The 19583-nt window shown below is 32.5% G+C and overlaps 3 pseudogenes; all 3 read left to right on the top strand.

The window, feature by feature from the left end:
• Positions 1-1642: 1642 nt before the first annotated feature.
• Positions 1643-3466, top strand: LOC140674033 (uncharacterized; annotated as a pseudogene).
• Positions 3467-15294: 11828 nt separating this feature from the next.
• Positions 15295-16255, top strand: LOC140674030 (uncharacterized; annotated as a pseudogene).
• LOC140662949 (uncharacterized) lies at positions 16236-19352 on the top strand (annotated as a pseudogene).
• Positions 19353-19583: the final 231 nt, after the last annotated feature.

The raw sequence follows: 19583 nt of genomic DNA, 5'->3' as shown, positions 1-19583 counted from the left end.
AGGGACGCATAATAAAAAACCTTTCACCCCTCTAAAAACATAGAAAATTAAGGTGCCAAACCACCATATTTTGACACCCCTACCAACAACCCCTGAACAAGATTTTCGTCCACTTTTTCATAAATTATAGTAAAAATAAGCTTATTTGTTTATAAACAAATAACTAATTGACATATTGAGATAATAATTTTAATATATAATTTCATATTAGAGTAATTATTAAAACACTCCTCATGCATAAAACTTATAAACAATCCATTTATTAATTAACAATAATTTATAAACAATACCTTATCTTTTTCATTTAAAATTCAGTCAAGTCATTATAACTAATTTCTTTTATAGTTAAAAAAAATTATTTTTCCAACATAAGTTAATTAACAAAATTACTTGTTAAATCGAATAACAGCGGATCTATTGGAGATACGATATTAGGATTTTTTTTTATTTATTTTATCCTACTTGTAAATTGATAATTTCCAACCAAAAATTTTTCTTATGATTAATTAACAATAGTATTATATAATAACAATAAAAAACATTAAAATCTATTGCAAAAATAAGTAAATAATTAACAAAATTTCTAATTTGCTTGAAACTTTGAGGATATGCTTTTTAGCCAATTTTACACATTTTAGCCGCCATTTTTAATTTTTTCATTTTTCGACTTAAGGATTCCAAATACCCTTAAATACTCTTACTACAACTAAACTAAGATTTATACAAAATTTCGACTAAATTGAGACAACTTTAGAAACTATTCAATAGATCACAGTTTTACACCTGTAAAAGTATAATTTAAAACGTCTATTTTATGTAATATTTCCTGATGACCTTATAACCAAAATTTCGTAAACTTACCCCTAATAGGTTCCGAAATACTTCCATTTGTTTATAGGACGCCAGCCATCTTGTTTTTACTGGTCCATCTTAGGAAGACCGGACCAATTCCATTGTAACAGACTTGAACTGACGATAATCTGTCCCCAATCTCGACTCTCCAAATCACTCCCTATAATAGTTAATTAATTAATTATAAGAATTACCAAATTTTTTTGTAATAAATTAGGATAATACCTAATACCACTACTGAATAATAGAGACGATATCTTACTTTAAAGCTACCCTATATACATACTTTATATAACGGGTGTCAAAAAAAATCATTAATCATTAAATTTTAAAATTTAAATATCTACAATATACTCAACACATACATGCAAAAGACATAAAAATCTCATCCTTATCTCTCTTAATTAAGTTCCAAATAAATTAAGAATAAATGAGATTTCAAACAACTGATTCTGAAATTCAACAAGACACCTTTGTTGACCCTGAAGTTATACTAGAGTCCTTAATCCAATTTATAGAAGAAAATAAAGAAAATATTATTTACAATTTAGATAATATCATTAAAGAATTTTTAAACCAAGCTTCTATTATCATAATTCCAGATCAGTAAAAAAAAATCGGGACCCTCACCACAGAGCTCCACCGAGAGCAGGATCAATGTGTTCTAAGAGCTAATAAATCCCCTGATTTATTAGCTCTTAGAACACATTGATCCTGCTCTCGGCGGAGCTCTGTGGTGAGGGTCCCGTTAGCACACATCCCGACAGCACACAACCATACACATTGACCGATGCCTAGGGTAACCAGCACGGTTAGCCAATCAAAAGGTTCTAATGTTCATTGGCCAATTAGCATTGTGCGCTATTGGAACCCGTCCGCTCTGGGTATAGCCGATTTAGACAGATTACCCAAAAAACTAAATAGAGAGCAACCCTGTTATTGACACCTAGATAGACGATAACAGTGGGTCACTGCACGTGACACCGGCCGGATACAAAACGATGGAGCCTGCAAAGGAACTCAATACTCCGATCCCTATGGAACCTGGGACAACGTTGTAGTACAAGCAGTCGCCTAGATTACTCTCAAGTCTTCGTATGTACCTGTAAAATTAAATTCAGGGAAAATACGACTAAGATCTAGAATAATCTGCACACTCGCTGACATCTTGTGTCTCAACTCCGACGACGGATACACGTACTGGAAACCCATGCCTACGTCATCCTGCGACTTTAATATGACGTCTTTTACGAGGGTTCAGCAACCAAAATGATAACCAATATCAATGAATCAGCAGTTATCTACAGTTTAACGACTGAAGATATTACTTTCGCTCTTACGAAAACCAAGAAACAACCACTGTGTGGATACACTCTCCTTTGTACGGAGCATCCGAAACTTTTTATTCTAGAAACTAAAAAGAGAGATACATTCGCTAGCCGAGGTACTATCCCCATCAACAATCTGGATATTTTCACATATATGAACTCCAAGTTCGTATACGTGGAAAAACACATACGACACCAGATGACGTCTTTATATTACAACGTCATGCAGCAAAAATGTGAATTAGAGAGACAGTTATAACAAACGCTTTGTCTTTCGCTACTCTTTAGCCCGACAAATTCGCTTATCGACTCATGAAAGGACCTGGATACATGGCTGTCACCACTGGAGAAGCCGTTCAAATAATCAAATGTATTCCAGTCGATGTTACAGTGAGGAAGACCGACGAATGTTATACAGAACTACCCGTCACAGTACGCAATAGCTCATACTTTCTCGCCCCGTAATCGAGAATCATTACTAAAATTGGTAATTAAAAAAAATGTAGTTACAAACTATCCATTCTTTATCGAGTTGAAAACACATGGATTCAATTCACTCCGAAACCTCAGATATGGCAGTTACCTCTTCAACAATTACGACCAATGGCATCCTTGTCATGGGAATACTTGACACCTGGACCATTGGCTATCAGCGGAATCTACTCCAAAATAGATATAGAAAAACTAAGGGATCATATCATGTTTCCTGCGAAAAATCCAGCCTTGTTGAATGCAGTCGCTAGAGGATTCACCGGACATTCCATAAACCCTGATACTTTCTCCATGTATAATTTACTGGACGAAGAATCACTCAACAAAATAGTCGAAAATACCGTCTCCCGCGTATGGAAGGGATACCTAAATTTCGGCTCTGCAACTGCTGGAATTGTCGGAATATTATGATAATCCGACTAATAAAACTCATCATTGATACCACAATCCACGGATATGCTCTGCATACAGTCTATGGATGCAGTGTACATCTGATCGGAGCCCTATGGAGCTCATTCACACACCTATTGCTACATCTCGCTCGTGGGCCTGTCGATAGACCAAGGAACCATGAAGATGTCGATAATACACCAGCACTCCCAGCTGCACCAACTAATCCGATGGAGGACCCTGTAACCCATCAGCCACCTGCAGTTGCCAGAGACAGTGATCCTGACTCATCGACAACCGTAAATATAACTGATTCCGATTCTCAATTTTATAGAAATTTAAGGAATCAATTGCAAGGCATAGAACACATCGGAATTCATTCTCAAATAGGGAAGGAGGTGTGACGTCCCGTCATTTTTTCGAATCCAAAAATTTAATTTTTCACATAATACAATATTCACAGCCTAAAATTACTTAAGAATAATTATCTCTTTATTACTATTACTTGCTTAACTACATATATAATCACACTCTTATTAATTATATATTTATTAATCTTAAATATTCAATATTACTTAATGAATTATATTATAAAATCTTAACAAATAATAGTAGAAGTAGATTATTGTATAGAATATAACGGATTATATTTACAAACTATAACTTATAAAGCAAGAATTCGATAAAATAGCAATGCAAAATAATAGCAATTCTTTTCGTTATGCATAAAATTGAAATCAAGAATTAATAATATTCGGACACCAATATCTAGATGTTATAAAAGAGGTGACTCCGAAATAAGTATTCTTGACACTTTAATTTAATTAAACTTGCCTAAGAAGTCAAATGGAAGCATCAGGATAGATCCATCTTTTATTAAAATCAACATTAACAAGGATGCATATATAAAAATTATTTAAATAAATAAAAGAATTCAAAATTATTTATATTATCCTGATGATTTCAATTGCAAATATCAATTCAACTTATACTATCATTCATTAGACATCTTTATGTCTCCAACCATACAGTTACCCGAAAATTTACGAATTTATTAACAATTATTTTTATAACAAATGAAGGAAACGACCTAGAACTTTGAAACATAGCTAACGTGATCAGTACTTCAAGTGGAGTAAAAAGAAATTAATCCGGTCCCTCTAAGACCAACTAGTAAAAACAAAATGGCGGACCTCTTATAAACAAATGAAAATTTCTCTTAAACTAATGTACGAAATGAAACTTTGAACAGCGTCATATACAAAGGCCTCTTTATAAGACCGGAGTAATTGCACGCTGATTTGTTAATCTAATAAAAACAAAATGGCCGTCACTTTGTTTAAATTAATTCCGATTTTCACGAAACTTTCTATAAATGTTATACTTAAAGATTTATATACGATTTAGCCAGTTTCGAACTTCTAAGTCTAAAGATAAAAAAATCCAAAATGGCGATTTTTAAAGTTGCTCCAAATCAGCTGAGACTTTACATAGACCTTAGTTTTATTACTTTAAGGCCAGCCAACATATTTTCGATCCTCTAAGTCTAAAAACAAAAAAGTTAAAAATGGCGGCCAAAAATCTTAAAATTGTCTAAAACGCATACCCTTAAAGTTTCAGGTCATTTGGAAGTATACAACTAAAATCCTTAATTGTTAATTAAAAATTAATAACTTTACTCTTAAAATATTATTTTTATCAATATTAAGAATGAGCACCACTGATAAGTACATAATTACAATAATGCACTTATGATATCTTAATAAATTATATTAATTGACAAGTTCTCTTTGCAACCATTAAGAAGCCATAATTATATTAGCACAAATTAATAAGTAATTAATATTTAATAAATTTAAATTTAATTTTTAAAGTCACTAAATAAATTTAGAATGAGAACCATTGGCATCAATAATTGTTGCAAAAAAAAAGAAAGCTTAAATAAAATTGTAAGACATTATAATTATAATCGAGAGTCTTAATTATTATATATAATAATTATATATCAAATAATTAAATATTTTATTAAATAATTAATTAACGTTATTATATGAAAACTTTATGTTCACTAAGAATTTTGCGAACTTTTACTAAAACTCAATTATAAAATAATGTAAAAATCAAATAATGTATTATTACTTCAATATTATTAATATTATATTTTGGCGAAAGTATTATTTTATAATAATCTTTATTCATTATAAAATTAACAAAAACCAATTGTAATTATAAAAAGATCGATTGTTAATTAATTAATTAACATAGAAACACAATTTATTAATTACAAAAATAATGAGAATATTAATGATATTCTGACTAAAGAATATCATATATATATATATATATATATATATATATATATATATATATATATATATATATATACACTTCGATCTTTTTATAAAATTTAATATGTGAATAAATTATGCGAACTTATATTATTTCTCTTATAATAGCACGGAATCCAAAATATCAAAATAATTAGTTAAATCTCATATTAAAACGTAGAGTAAAAATTTCTGAATCTATACATATATATATGTTCATAAAAATTATTGATAATTACTTAAATATTAGAAAAAGAAAGTTAGCGTTATAAAAGAAATTCATATGCTAAAATATTATACGCTTATAACGAATGACCTTCAGTATACTACAAAAATTTAAATATTGAAATAATTATTTAATTCTTATATCGATATGATTTTATACATATATATATATATATATATATATATATATATATGTTCATAAAATAATTGACAATTATTTCAATATAAGAAACAGAAAATTAGAGTTATAAAAGAAATTCACATACTAAAATATTATATGCTTATAATGAATGACCTTCGGTATACTACAAGAAAATTAAATATTGAAATAATTATTTGATTCTTATATCAAAATGTAAAGCAAAAATTCCTAAATCGATACATATATATATGTTTATAAAATTATTAACGGTTTCCCTGCTATTAAAAAAAGAAAATTAACGTTATAAAAGAAATTATGTATTAAATATTATAAGGCCTTAATGCGAGAAAAGGTTACATGCTGCACATGCATTATCTTGCGAGATTGTTTAGACTGCGGCATCCCTTTGTAAGTCGTCGCGCTCAATCCTAAGAATTACTTCTGCACATATCGAGGGACCTACAGGCTCGCGACCCCCCGATCCCCGCGGCCTACACTCGATCTGAATATAAGGCGCGTCCATAGACGGCCAGAGCATTCAGTCGAAAATTTTCAAGAGAGAAATAACAGAAAGGAACAAGACAGCAACAACTAACCTGCAGCTAAATACTTGTAAGTAAAATTGTACTAAGTATTATACTGAATAAAGACTTATAAAATTTTCAAACTTCGAACTTAGAAATATTTTCTCGCTCTTCGGACTTAGAAATATTTTCATACTTAGAAATATTTTATACTCTTCAGACTTAGAATATTTTCATACATACTAATACTATTTTATGTCGCTGAATCCATTGAATCTTAATACTCATACTATTTCACTGACTCCTTTGATAGAATAATTCTGAGATAGAATTATTTCATGAATAATACTTTAATTTTATAGATTCAATGTTATATTTTTATGATTAATACTTATATTTTATTTCGATACCGATACTTATATTATTTCTTATATGATACTTGATAATATTTCAACCTTCACTGGTCCTCAATCGATACTTGTATCCTATACTCTTATCCTATATTACCATCTGCTTTAAACATAATATTACCTCTTCTATTTTCAGTCTTCTATCCAACATAAATATTTTGGTGTACTTTAAATCATTTTACTGTTTAATATAATTCAATTGATGAATTATTAAATTATTCCAACGATATCTTGTCATAAGGTCACCTTTGTGTCCGTTCATTGCATGTGCGATATTTGTCATGGTGTTATGGAGTTCTTAGAACTTCCTCAGCCTCTCGTTAGTGCCGAGTGAATTGTATTCTGACATTAGACTATATCAAATATACAATAACGAGATTTGATTCAGAGCGCTGTTCCACCTGAGCAATAAAAAGGTGTCGTGTAGAGTAAGCACCTACAACGACGTTGCGCCTGCAGGCCTTTGGGTACTAGCTCCTGAATTGTCACTGACTAGAGCGACTTACGCTTTCACCAAATAGTGTCACCTTCTCTATTTGGCGATAACAGAGATTTATTGCAATACCGAATGACAGTGATTTTTCTTTTCTAAATTCAATTACTACACGTATTTGTCAAATGATTGAATATTCTATTTATACCTAGACGAGTTTATCCAACTCTTTCAAGATTAATTAAAATCATTCGACTTGAATTGTGCAGTGAGTTTAGATGCTGGATAAGGATACTCTCCAGGCCACACGATCTCACGGCAGATTCAGTCTTATTAATTATAAATATTAAACCGGATTTGTGTGGTGAGTTTAGATGCTGGATAAGGATACTCTCCAGGCCGCACAATCTTATGATACACATTTCCCGGTGATAGATTCAGATTGTCTGCCAAAACGAATCTCACATTAGAGACTCGTGGAAGCAACAGTATTAAAGATATTATGCTAAAAACCCGACGTGCTAGTAGGAAACATTTCATGCGAAGAATAATCGCTCGTTATTTTAATATTAAACAAAACTCTGAACAAACTCCTCTTACCGAGCTTTCCTCTTCCAATCAAGAATTTTCTTCTTATATAATAGATTGTTCTTCTTATATAATAGATTCTTATATAAGACAATTCCATCCTATCGATATCGATATAGATCCCCGTCCCTTAATAATAAAGCCTGCTACCATCGGAGAATTAATAAATAAAAGATTTATCGCCAATCCTTCTGACCTTGAATCTTCTTACAACAAAGAAAGTTAAGATCTTTTTCTTCTTCTCAAATATAATTCAATAATTTATTAATAAACAACCGTTTACTTAATTACGATTATACTTAGCAACATCTTTTCATCAACAAAGTAAGTTCATCATTAATTATTTTGTAACTACTCTTTATCTCCGAATTTCTGAAGTCTTGTCAGGTACGCAGACTCTTTAATGCCCCTCACAAAGAAATAATACGCACAAGAAATATTATAATCATTTTTATTCTTTTTTCATTAAATATACAGGCTTATGTACACTCTAAACATATTAAATAAATAAATATATTATTAAATCAATAAACACTTTATTTTATCTTGTGTCAATCCGTTTCTACCTGTACTGAAATAAAAGATCCTAGCTCTCGGCGTCCCTGGGTATAGCCGGTGCATTGCGGGTTGCCCATAAAAATAGAGAGCACCTTTCGTTGATTTTCTCCGAGGAAAAGTCAAGGAAAGAACGTCGCTGAACGCGACAGTGTGTGTGTCATATGGAAAGTGCCAAGCGCGATTGATCGGGATTGTTACGTCCTGAGCGTTCGCGAGTGAGGTGCGGCTACGGTGGTTGGTGTACGCGGATCGCGGTGGCCGAGCGGTAAACCTGTCACGATCAGCGTACCGGTGCACCGGAAACTAGAGGTCGGGACGTAATGGATAATAGGGAGGATGTGAAGTGAGTAGACAATGAGTACAGATTGTTTACGTATACTAATTTTTATGTATTTATCATTATTTTATATTAAACATATATGTACAGTTATATTATATTTTTCAAGACGATTAGACAACTAAATCACGGACGGTTATCGGGAGGCGAATTGATAGGTGCTTCAGCGGACGACAAGATGCATACTCGCCCGAAGAAAGCCTGGGAGGAAATGATCCTCGGTTGCGTAATCCCGAAGTCTATCAACGGCGGGGGCACGGGCCACGGACGGTATTCGATGGGTGGTAAGGGCCTATGTGAGGAAGCGGCGATCCCGCTACTGGATGCCGATGGAGTGACAGCGTCGTGTAACGGGTCAGGGGTTGACGACTCCGATGTATGGTTTCCCGGTGGAGGGTAAGTGAAGTACCCGACGGATGCTGGGCTCTGACTATCTGGTAGAGACGCAGCTGTTCGGACCGTCAGATAGGAGCCGCCTTAGTATAGTGACCGGATGAGGCGCTTCAATTGATGAGCACGCCCTGCTCGATGTGACCGACCCATGACGCAGCTAAGAAGGTAAGCGAAATCATAATCAACGCCATAATTGAATACGCGGAGAGGTATAGACTGGGGTTAGCAATAGTAACGCGAGTGATGAAAAGGGAAAAAGAAAGAAGGAAAAAAAAAAGCCATACGCGTTAAGGTAAATTGGTAAACGAGTTGACTTGACCTTATCTGACGAGTTGAGGGGGGGACAGGGTGACCCTTAATGAATTTACTTTAATATTTATTTTATATTTCAGACCAAGAAAAGCGATCGGAGGAATTGTGAGAGACGCCCTGAGAGAGGCGCGGTTCGTGGACTGAGAGGAGACAGATCGCCCTGAGCGAGGCGCGCTGCACGCTAGGAGGCGGAATGCCCTGAAAGAGGCGCTCCTCGGAGGTGAGAGTCGTTCGCCCTGAGAGAGGCGTGCGACCTAGATAGGGGTAGTCCGGCTCTGAAGGAGGCGCACTACGAAGGATGAAGGCAGAGCCGCCCTGAAAGAGGCGCACTGCTAGAAGGGACGTAGAATCGCTCTGTAAGAGGCACACTACGTAGGAAGGATGTAGGTCGCCCTGGAGGAGGCGCCCTACGGTGTAGGTAAGGATGGTTATCGCTCTCTGTCTAATGACACTCCCTATGAAGACGTCCAAATAAAATATTAATCTCTTCGATTATAAGTTACAGATATCTGAGGCTCTGGGTATGTCAAAACGGACGTCGCGGATCTTGCCACTGATGAACGGATAACGAAAAAAAAAGGAAAAGAAGAAAAAAAAAAGAAAGAGAAAAAAAAATAAAGGAAGAAGCTATAAGGAATACAAAAACGCCCTGGAGGAAGCGCGCGTCGCCGCAGGATGAAAGAGAGAGCCCGACGTAGGCTTGAAGGAAGAATGACCTCGTCAGATAAGTAGCACTAATTTGCCCGATAATTTCAATATTAAAATTAGAATAGAGAGCTTGTCTTTATATTTACAGGTATGGACGCGAGAGGTTAACGGAGAGAAGAATTGACACCGAAAAGATGACCGACGCCCGGAATGGACAGGGGCCGCGAACTGACACAAGTATGTATATTTCGAGTAATTACACGTAGACAATATGATTAATGATTACACGAATATATCTTAATAATTACGACTACGTACTCACTTCACTAAATTGTTATGTGTTACAGGAACCACTGGGGAACACACTGTCACGCGGGTGTACACGAGAATGTGGATCTACAATATTAGTATTACAACATTAGTTAATAGAACTTTCCTTTGAGTATGATTTCACGCGCAGGCTGGTTTCGGACGCGTAAACGATATTATAGATAGGCGGCATTAATAATTGCCTGGAGAGGAAAAGATATAACACTTATATTGTTGATAGAAATAATTTACTGCGAATGAAAGTTAAGATAAAATGTCTTTAAAAGTGATAGATAGAAATCGATATGTATTGTGAGCGCCGTGGAAATCGAAAAAGAGAAAGGAAGTATAATAGTGACAGTGGATACAATTAATCAAAGATAAATTTATACGACAGTAAACGTAAGAAACTGAAGGCTAATTAATAGTGTTCGCGATATGCTAGTCTCGAAGTCTCTCGGAATTAATGATTTTGTGTGAATAATATCGAGTAATGAAGTAGAAAACACTGATTCGAAGATATAATATTAATTACACTGTGCGAAAATTTGCGAGAGCGTATGTATGATCGAACGTTATAAGGATAACCGATTATTCAGTCGTATGAATGACTATCTGTACGTACAATGAATTTACTGGGTACTGTATGAATCGAGTATTGACTGCTGATGGAATACTGATTTTGCGAAAACTGAATGGTCGGAACAAACCGTACAACAGATTTTACTGTCGGGGCGAAAGCCGAATACTCAATATGATCTGAACTGTCTGGGCGAGAACTGAATACTCTGTATATTGAGCACACAGTGCTCCCGTTTATATACCCGTGGTCGCTGAGGGCTCCCACCTTCTAAATTGTAGCGCGCGCAACGTGGTCCGATCCTGGTCATGCTTGTTTGTCACGGGTATCACGCGCCGGGCAATAGTAAGCGGTCACGGTGTTTGTCCGAAATTTTCACGTGATCCGGCGGTTCCTGAATGTTCTAGAAGCTTCGAGACTAGCATTATAATATAATATCTATATCGTTATTTCAAGATATATCGCAATTATTACTACCGTCACGATAACTTATCTGATTAATTACTTATCGTCGCATTGTATTATACCGTTGTATTTAGATAATTGTAGAGATATGAGAGCATTTTGCTAATTAACTTATTAATTAACAATTATCTATGATGTCGCATAATGTTATTCGTGGTTTACAAAGTCTAAATTAGTCTACGGACGTTAAACTCGCTATTATATAACTATATGTATGTATATCATTATAACTAGTAGTAAAAGTTTATATATATATAAGTAATAATGGTATAAATGCACATGTAATATGCCGTGATATATTTACAATGAATGGATGAGGAGTGTGTAAGTGTGTATAAATGCATAAATTTAAGACAAATTTATATTGTGAGAGGTTGAGTGTGTAATTTAAATGATACGCATGGAATATGTATGAATTAGCTATAAAATCCGAAACTATTGCGTTACCATGTATATGATACATTGATTATATGTATGTTAATATATGAATATGCCTGTAATAAGTTTATAATAGGTTTATTGAGAGTGCTTCGTTTGTGCGTACTAATGCGTCACTATGTATATAAATTATTTATAGAGTGTGTGTATTTGCGTGTTACTGGGTGGATAATATGCCTGTAATAGTCAGATACTGATTAAACATTGTGTAGATGATAAGTTTATAACGCGCGTACTTTTGTATCACCGGGTATATTAGGTGACTATTGTTATATAATTTTATGGTGTGTTTGTTAAGGAGCGTGTATCCATGTAATTATTTCTGGGTGTTCATTATGCGTTTATACTTGGTTTATGTAGTGTATGATGTGTGTATTATCGTACCACCGTATACATAGGTATGGTCATTTTGTTTATTATGCATATGTATATTGTAATTATCATTCATCCTCAATAAAATGATAAAGAAGTTTTTGAGAATATTATCACGTTCAAGTTATTTCAGACACCTTGTATAAGTAAGAGTTAATTAAGTAATTGTATATATTTGAGTGTGACTATTTAACTTTAGTTATCTTCCAGAGCTTTATTCGTTTTAAACTCTTTATGGGATATTTATATTGTTTTCACTATAATATGTATATATATATATTTATCATGAGTAGTTCGTTTTAATTATTATTGGTTTTAATTGATCACTTAAATATTGTCTGAGTCTCGAGGAGTTCTTGTCAGGTTATTATAATTTGCCTATAAAACATCTGTGGATTATGATTTCTGCAGCGAGTCGCATATATATATATATATATATGTGTATATGTGCATGCACCAAGTTATCTCCATGGTTGATATATGAAATAATTATAAATGATAGCTGACCGGATTTTTATTGGCAAACCAAATTGGATTCATGGTAAGGAATTATTATGCAGATGATGGGTTTGATCGAATCTTTTATTATTGTTAAAATTTGAATTTACTGAAATCACTGCGTTGCGGTAGAATATGAGTAAAATTGACAAGTTATTATATTTGGGTGACAGAATCATTAGACATGTGCGTTATTGTGGTATCAATTCGGCTTTGGGATATAAAACTGCATTTAATAGTGAAGGCATAATTATATATTGGAGGTGCGGATTAAAATAAATGACTTATTAAAGTTGAAAATATGAGGTGTTCCTGGAGTAAAATGGGTCTATAACAATGTGCGCTTAACTTTTTATGGCGGGGCTGTAGCCCTATAAGTTGTTACCCTTTTTGGTTCCTTATGAGTCAAGGCGCCAGGAAATATTTAATTAAAGTCACTGGGCGGGTTTTTTATGTGATGTTTAAACCGTTAAAAATTGGGTGCTTTTCGATGTTGCGACAACTTTTGATATATTGAGAAAAGTGATTTAGACTGTGCATAGGAAGTTGCAATTGCACATACGAGTTACTTGGCTTGCTCAGTTTTAATAATTAATGAAAGTTCATATACAGGGTGTCCCGAAAGTACCGATCGGAGTTTATTATATGAAGCTTATGGAATTTAACCAAATGAATCGGTCGGTTGTTAAACACTATTTTATACTAATGTTTGGATAATATGACAATGTTAGTTTATATACCGGGTGTCAATTTATTAAGGTGAACATGTATCGGGAGTTGTATTTCCGCTTATTCGCAGTTACGATCTCTTTCCTTGCGTGATTTTAGCTTGTTATATAGATTTACTTTATATTTCTGTTATACCGGGTGGTGGTTAATTCTCGATGCGTGTGTCTATGGTGTGTACGTGTATGTTTGTGTTTAGTAAGAGTGATGACGACGAGGTGGAGTGAACATTGGTTTATATTATCGCTATTACTTAATTTACGTTATTCTATTGACGCGTATTATGTTTCCTTTTTATTTTTCAGGTACTGCAACTAGAGTGACAAAACTAAATGGGTAATTATAATAAAATTAAGACGTTCGATCGACGTGGTGGGTCGTTTCTCTTCCCTTTTTCAGGTGCTGAGGAGGCGGACCAGAAGGTGATATACCGGGTGGCCGGAAAATAGGTAAGAATTTTCATTGGACAACTAATTAATTGATTTCCTTCATTTTTAGGTAGGTGATAGGGGAGAACCAGTGATGGGGATAAAACAAGAAAAGAGAAGAAAAAGAAGAGAGAAAAAAAAAGGATGTTCTAGCCGGAAACATAATAAAAGGTATTTATCGGCTTAATCTATTTTTGATAATAACTATATATATATATATAAAAAGAAAAAGAAAATAAAAGAATTTTATAGGTGCTTAACGCTTACTATGTCTACTTAACAGGTGACGTATGGAGTCAACGGATGGCGACTGGTGTCAAGCGGAGGCGCTGGACGTGACAGGATATTTGATTTATTTTGGAAGCAGGATAATCGTGGAGATTATTATTTCAGGACAAGGGAAAACGTTAAAACATACGGAGATAAGTATGCTTAAAAGTTGGTTACTGTGAGTTATATGTGAGATACTAATTGTTTGTTATCCTTCCAGATTTCGATATTTACCTTGCTGGTATCAGGTTGATTTGGCAATGATATTATTATGGGAACAGAGATTATGGTACGTGATAGTAATTATGAGAGAGTGTACTTAATGTTGTTGTATAGTAGAATTCACCGTCAGAGTAGTTCTAAAATATGTACTGATTTTGGAAGTTTTGGTCAACGACAATTTATATATAAGATAAAAATAAATTTTACATTAATTAATGACTGCTTTTAACATGGAGAATGAAGTTAAACTGAGAAATTAAAAGGATTTAGATTTTATACTGAATGTCGATATCTTTTATCTTGTGGAAATTAACTGTCATAATATATATATATATATATATATATATATATATATATATATATATATATATATTAAGAACGATAAATAACAAACGGCCTTAGAAAGCAAACCTGTGTACTGATAAACGAGTTAGGTGATAATTAACAAACCATATAATTAATCGACAAAGTAAAATGTATTATAATTAATATCAAAAACTTCAACTTTATCATTAATTGTTAATTTAATCTCTCTAAACATTTATCGTTTAATATAAGGTTAGGTAATGATGCGATAGTACGATATATAATTGTGATATTATAGATTTATTATTGGTGATTTCACGACATATGTATGATAGGTCACAGTACACAGGTTTGCTCTCTAAGGCCGTTTGTTATTTATCGTTCTTAATTTATATTTAAGAGAGCACTGATTTCATTTATGTGTATATATATATATATATATATATATATATATATATTTATATGTATATATTATATATATATATATATATATATATATATATATATATATATATATATATTGTTAAAGTAGTATGATTTTTTAATTTTCATGAATGTCGTGAATGCATTTATTCATGTAATAAGAAACAATTATTAATTGTTATTACTCTTATATACAGGGTGGACCATTTTAATCCATCTAGTCAAATATCTCGAAAACCAAGCCTGGGAGAGAAAAATGTTTCAGACAAAAGTTATATGGTTTCGAGGGGGCCTTAAGATGGTATCACTGGTTTGACTTTGAAAAGTCATTTGAAGGTCACGTGAAGGTTACTTCAAGTTTTTTAAATGGAACACTCTATATATTTTTACATATTCTTGTAGCTCATCTCGAGAGCTTTCCAAAATACTTATAACAAAGTATTTTTCATTAAGTATTTTTTGAGTTATAAGGCTTCAAAGTTGCAGTATTTTGACATAAAATACAAGATATCTTGTAAAATATTACATGTGGCAATGAGAATCTTAGTTTTTAACTCATCGTTAAAACAGTTTCTGAATTTTGCAGAACGTGCAGTACAAAAATTTGTTCTTCGAAGTGATTCTCTTTATGGTCCAACTTTCAATACTTATAATATTCATGGTCTTCTTCATCTAACCGATGATGTAAGACATTTTGGCAGTTTGGATTCGTTTTCTGCATTTTCTTATGAAAATAACATGTCTATTTTCAGAAAATATTGTAGAAAACCAGGTTTACCTCTTCAACAATTTTTCAAAAGAATGAAAGAGATTGAAATTCACGGAACAGTGAATACTCCTCTCATTGATTTACCCATTCGTGTATCCGCATTGTATAATAATGATAGTAACTGTCAACAGTATCGTAAAATTAAATTTAACGGAATATTGTTGAGTATAGACGTACGTGATAATTGTTGATCTTGCATAATGGATCTATTTGTATTGTTTGCAATATTGTTCTAGACAATAATTTGTATCGTTTGGCAGTCAAAAAATTTTTACAGATTGAAGATTTTTATGACATTGGTGTATTATCTTCGGCTCTTCAGATATATAAGTGTTCCACGTTGAGTAAAATTTTTTATATTAATCTGGATGAAGTTTATGCTAAATGTTATAGAATGCCTTTCTAGAATTCTACATCAATGGATGAAAATAACGAAGATTATCCGTCTCAATATATTGTCGCTACTATTATACATAACGAGAAGGCGTAAGATATATACTTGTAAAATTCTTGGCAATTTTTTGTAAAGGATTTAAAGATAATAATTTTCTTTTTTGCATAAGCATTTTGTAGTTTAAAATATTTTATTCTCTTGTTTGCTTTATTAGTCTGTTTTTCTTTTTTTCAAAATGTTTCTTTGTTCGAAAAGTAGTATATTATCACAATCATTTTTGCATTAATTTTCTCTTTTGGTCATTTTTTTCTTTTGCTGCATGCTTTTGTTTTATAATGTATACTATATATTTTTATTATAATTACACATACAGTATACATATTTGAAACAATTTTTAAATAGATTCAATAACCATTTGATTAAATTTTATGTATTGTAAAGAAATATGTATATATTTTTACTTACAAGGTAATGGAAGATCGACCAAGGCGCAAGGTTGGGAAACCTGCCCGCTACTTAACAACTTCCTTCGAAGAGGAACCATCGAAACGCAAGAAAGTTTCAAAGGAGATTACAGCTGGAGACATAGACAAGGATATCGAGGATCTAAGAGAAATTTTTGAGTCTTCAGATTCAGAAAATGCTACCAATATGGATAAAAATAATTTTAATTCTAATACTTATACAGAAGAATACATAGACACACAAACACATTTATACCCATGCACAATCACATACAAACATTCCACCTCACACATCCACTGTAACACATTTGACATCATATCCACATACATCCACAAACGTTCCATCTCACACATCCACTGTAACACATTTGACATCATATCCACATACATCCACAAACGTTCCACCTCACACATCCACTGTAACACATTTGACATCATATCCACACACATCCACAAACGTTCCACCTCACATATCCACTGTAACCCATTTAACATCATATCCACACATACCCACAAACGTTCCACCTCATACATCCACTGTAACACATTTATATCCACACACATCTCACGCCATCGATACATCACACTCAATACATAATATAGTACCACAATCTTCTATGACCAATTATCATACACATCAGTTTCAGGAGAATTTGAAAACATGGCCGACACAGGAGAATCAAATGAACGAGTATCGGATGGATCGTGCTGAAATTTTACAGTCTACAAGAGAAGTGGACTACATTCGGTAAATTTATAGTTATTTATAAAAATGATTTTTAAATATATAAAGATATTTGCAAAAACAAACATATTGTTTGTATATTGTTTACAGAATAACACAAGAAAAATTGAGTAACATTGATACCGAGCTCAAGTATGTAAATCCAATGTATTGTATTAACACATGATATGATCTCTGTAATATAGTTTTTATTAACATGTTAAGTTATACTCGGCGATGTGAGCCCATGCGCGGATGTTGATGCGTAAAGAAACTGCGTAAAGAAATTAATTCTTTTCACGAAAGAATTTTTAATTAGTACCCAGAGCACATATTTTTCTAGATTCTCATTTTTGAGACCCCTAAAAAACCGCTCTATAATCCCCCAAAGAGATGTAGACGAGAAAAAATACCGGGGCGAAGTCGCTGAATCGGGAATTGAACCCGAGTCTTTCGCTTGCCGGACGACTGCTCTTACCACTGAGCTATTCAGCCCCACACCGATACTTCACTCGTCTATTTGTTTATAAACCTCCTGATAGATAAATCGAAGAACGCGATTTTTCAGCCCCGCGTAATTTCCAATGATTTGAAATTATATTCGGCTCCAATATAGTTTTTATTGTACTTTTTATTTAGGAGAATGAATAATTTGCTGCAAAATATTCTGAGATGCGTGCAAAATAACAATGACCGTGATCGCGTACCGCGTAAGCCAGTCTGTTTGCCTATATCATCCGTGGACGAGATGGATGCTTTTGAAGCTATAAGTGATGACGATTATCGTGAAGTAGTAAATAAATATAGATATAACATTTTTTATTGTCTGTATAAAATATGTATTAACATTATTTTTAATACTTTGTCTATACAGATAAATTTTTTCAAATACATTGGCGGATTTAATTTGAAAAAAGCGGTAAATCTGTGCCTGAAGGAGCGACTACAGGACTCGATAACACCGTCATTCACTTGGTGGGGTCGCGAGAAAGATCAACGACCGTTTTATAACACCTGATTTGTTATTGCAATTTATGGTACAATGTCTTTATTTCTTAGGATATATTTATAACATTAATATATAATATGTATAACATTAATGCATCTTATAAACTAAGATAATATTATATTAAAATAATAAGTTATATAAAATTATAAAATTTATGCATTTAAATGTTATGTATGCTAATTATAATAATAATGCAACTTATTGTATGTTTCTTTTTCAGAGGCGGTGAGCAGCAACCATTATTTTGAAAAGCCAACGGTCAGAATTTCAACATCAGATGCGAGAAGCTCTTCGAACAGCTAAAGAAAGATGCAGAAGTAAGACGCTTAAGCAATGTAAAGGACGCACAAGTATTCACAGACGTGATTTATGGAGTGATGACGTTCGAGAAGAAATTCGAGAAGAAATCCAAGAAAGAATAGACGAATAAAGATGCATAAGACACGTAGACGATCTTTATAAAAAAGCTAAGATAAAATTTTTCCCTACATATTTTTCATACATTTTTTTTAATATGTGCGTATTTTAATTTGATTTTACATATTTTATATGTGTTTAACAGTTTTTTTTCAGTAGACTTTGCTGTGGTTGCGAAGAACGGCACTTTTCAGTGCCTTTTATTGTATAATACGTTGAAATATCTCATTCACATATTAATCGGCACTTTTCAGTGCCAATAATTATTGTTCGCAATAATATATTAATCGGCACTTTTCAGTGCCAATAATTCTCATCCCATTAAAATCGATGCCTTTTAGAGCCAATAATTTCTCTATTTATATTATATAAACATTTTTCAGTGTTAAAATATGTATATTTTTCTCCATACACAGCGTCTTTCAATTTTTACTTTTTATGTTGGCAGGTTACTTCAATATGATAAAGGAGATCTTCGAAATCTGGATTGTACCTTCCTAACACAAACTTGCTTTGCATTAGATATTTATATATAATGCTTTCAATCGATATTTCTTTTATACTTTATAGTATTTTTATTTTATAACATTTTTTTTACATTATATACAATATATATATATATATATATATATATATATATATATTGTATATAATGTAAAAAGAATGTTATAAATATATATATATATATATATATATATATATATATATATATATATATATATATATATGTGTGTGTGTGTGTGTAAATGTATAATATATATATTTAATTTTAAGTTAAATTTAAATTTAATGTCATAAAAGATTACCTAT

This window comes from Anoplolepis gracilipes, chromosome 2 (genome assembly GCF_047496725.1).
Source record: "Anoplolepis gracilipes chromosome 2, ASM4749672v1, whole genome shotgun sequence".
Classification (NCBI taxonomy): domain Eukaryota; kingdom Metazoa; phylum Arthropoda; class Insecta; order Hymenoptera; family Formicidae; genus Anoplolepis; species Anoplolepis gracilipes.
This window is presented reverse-complemented; position numbering and strand designations above follow the sequence as displayed.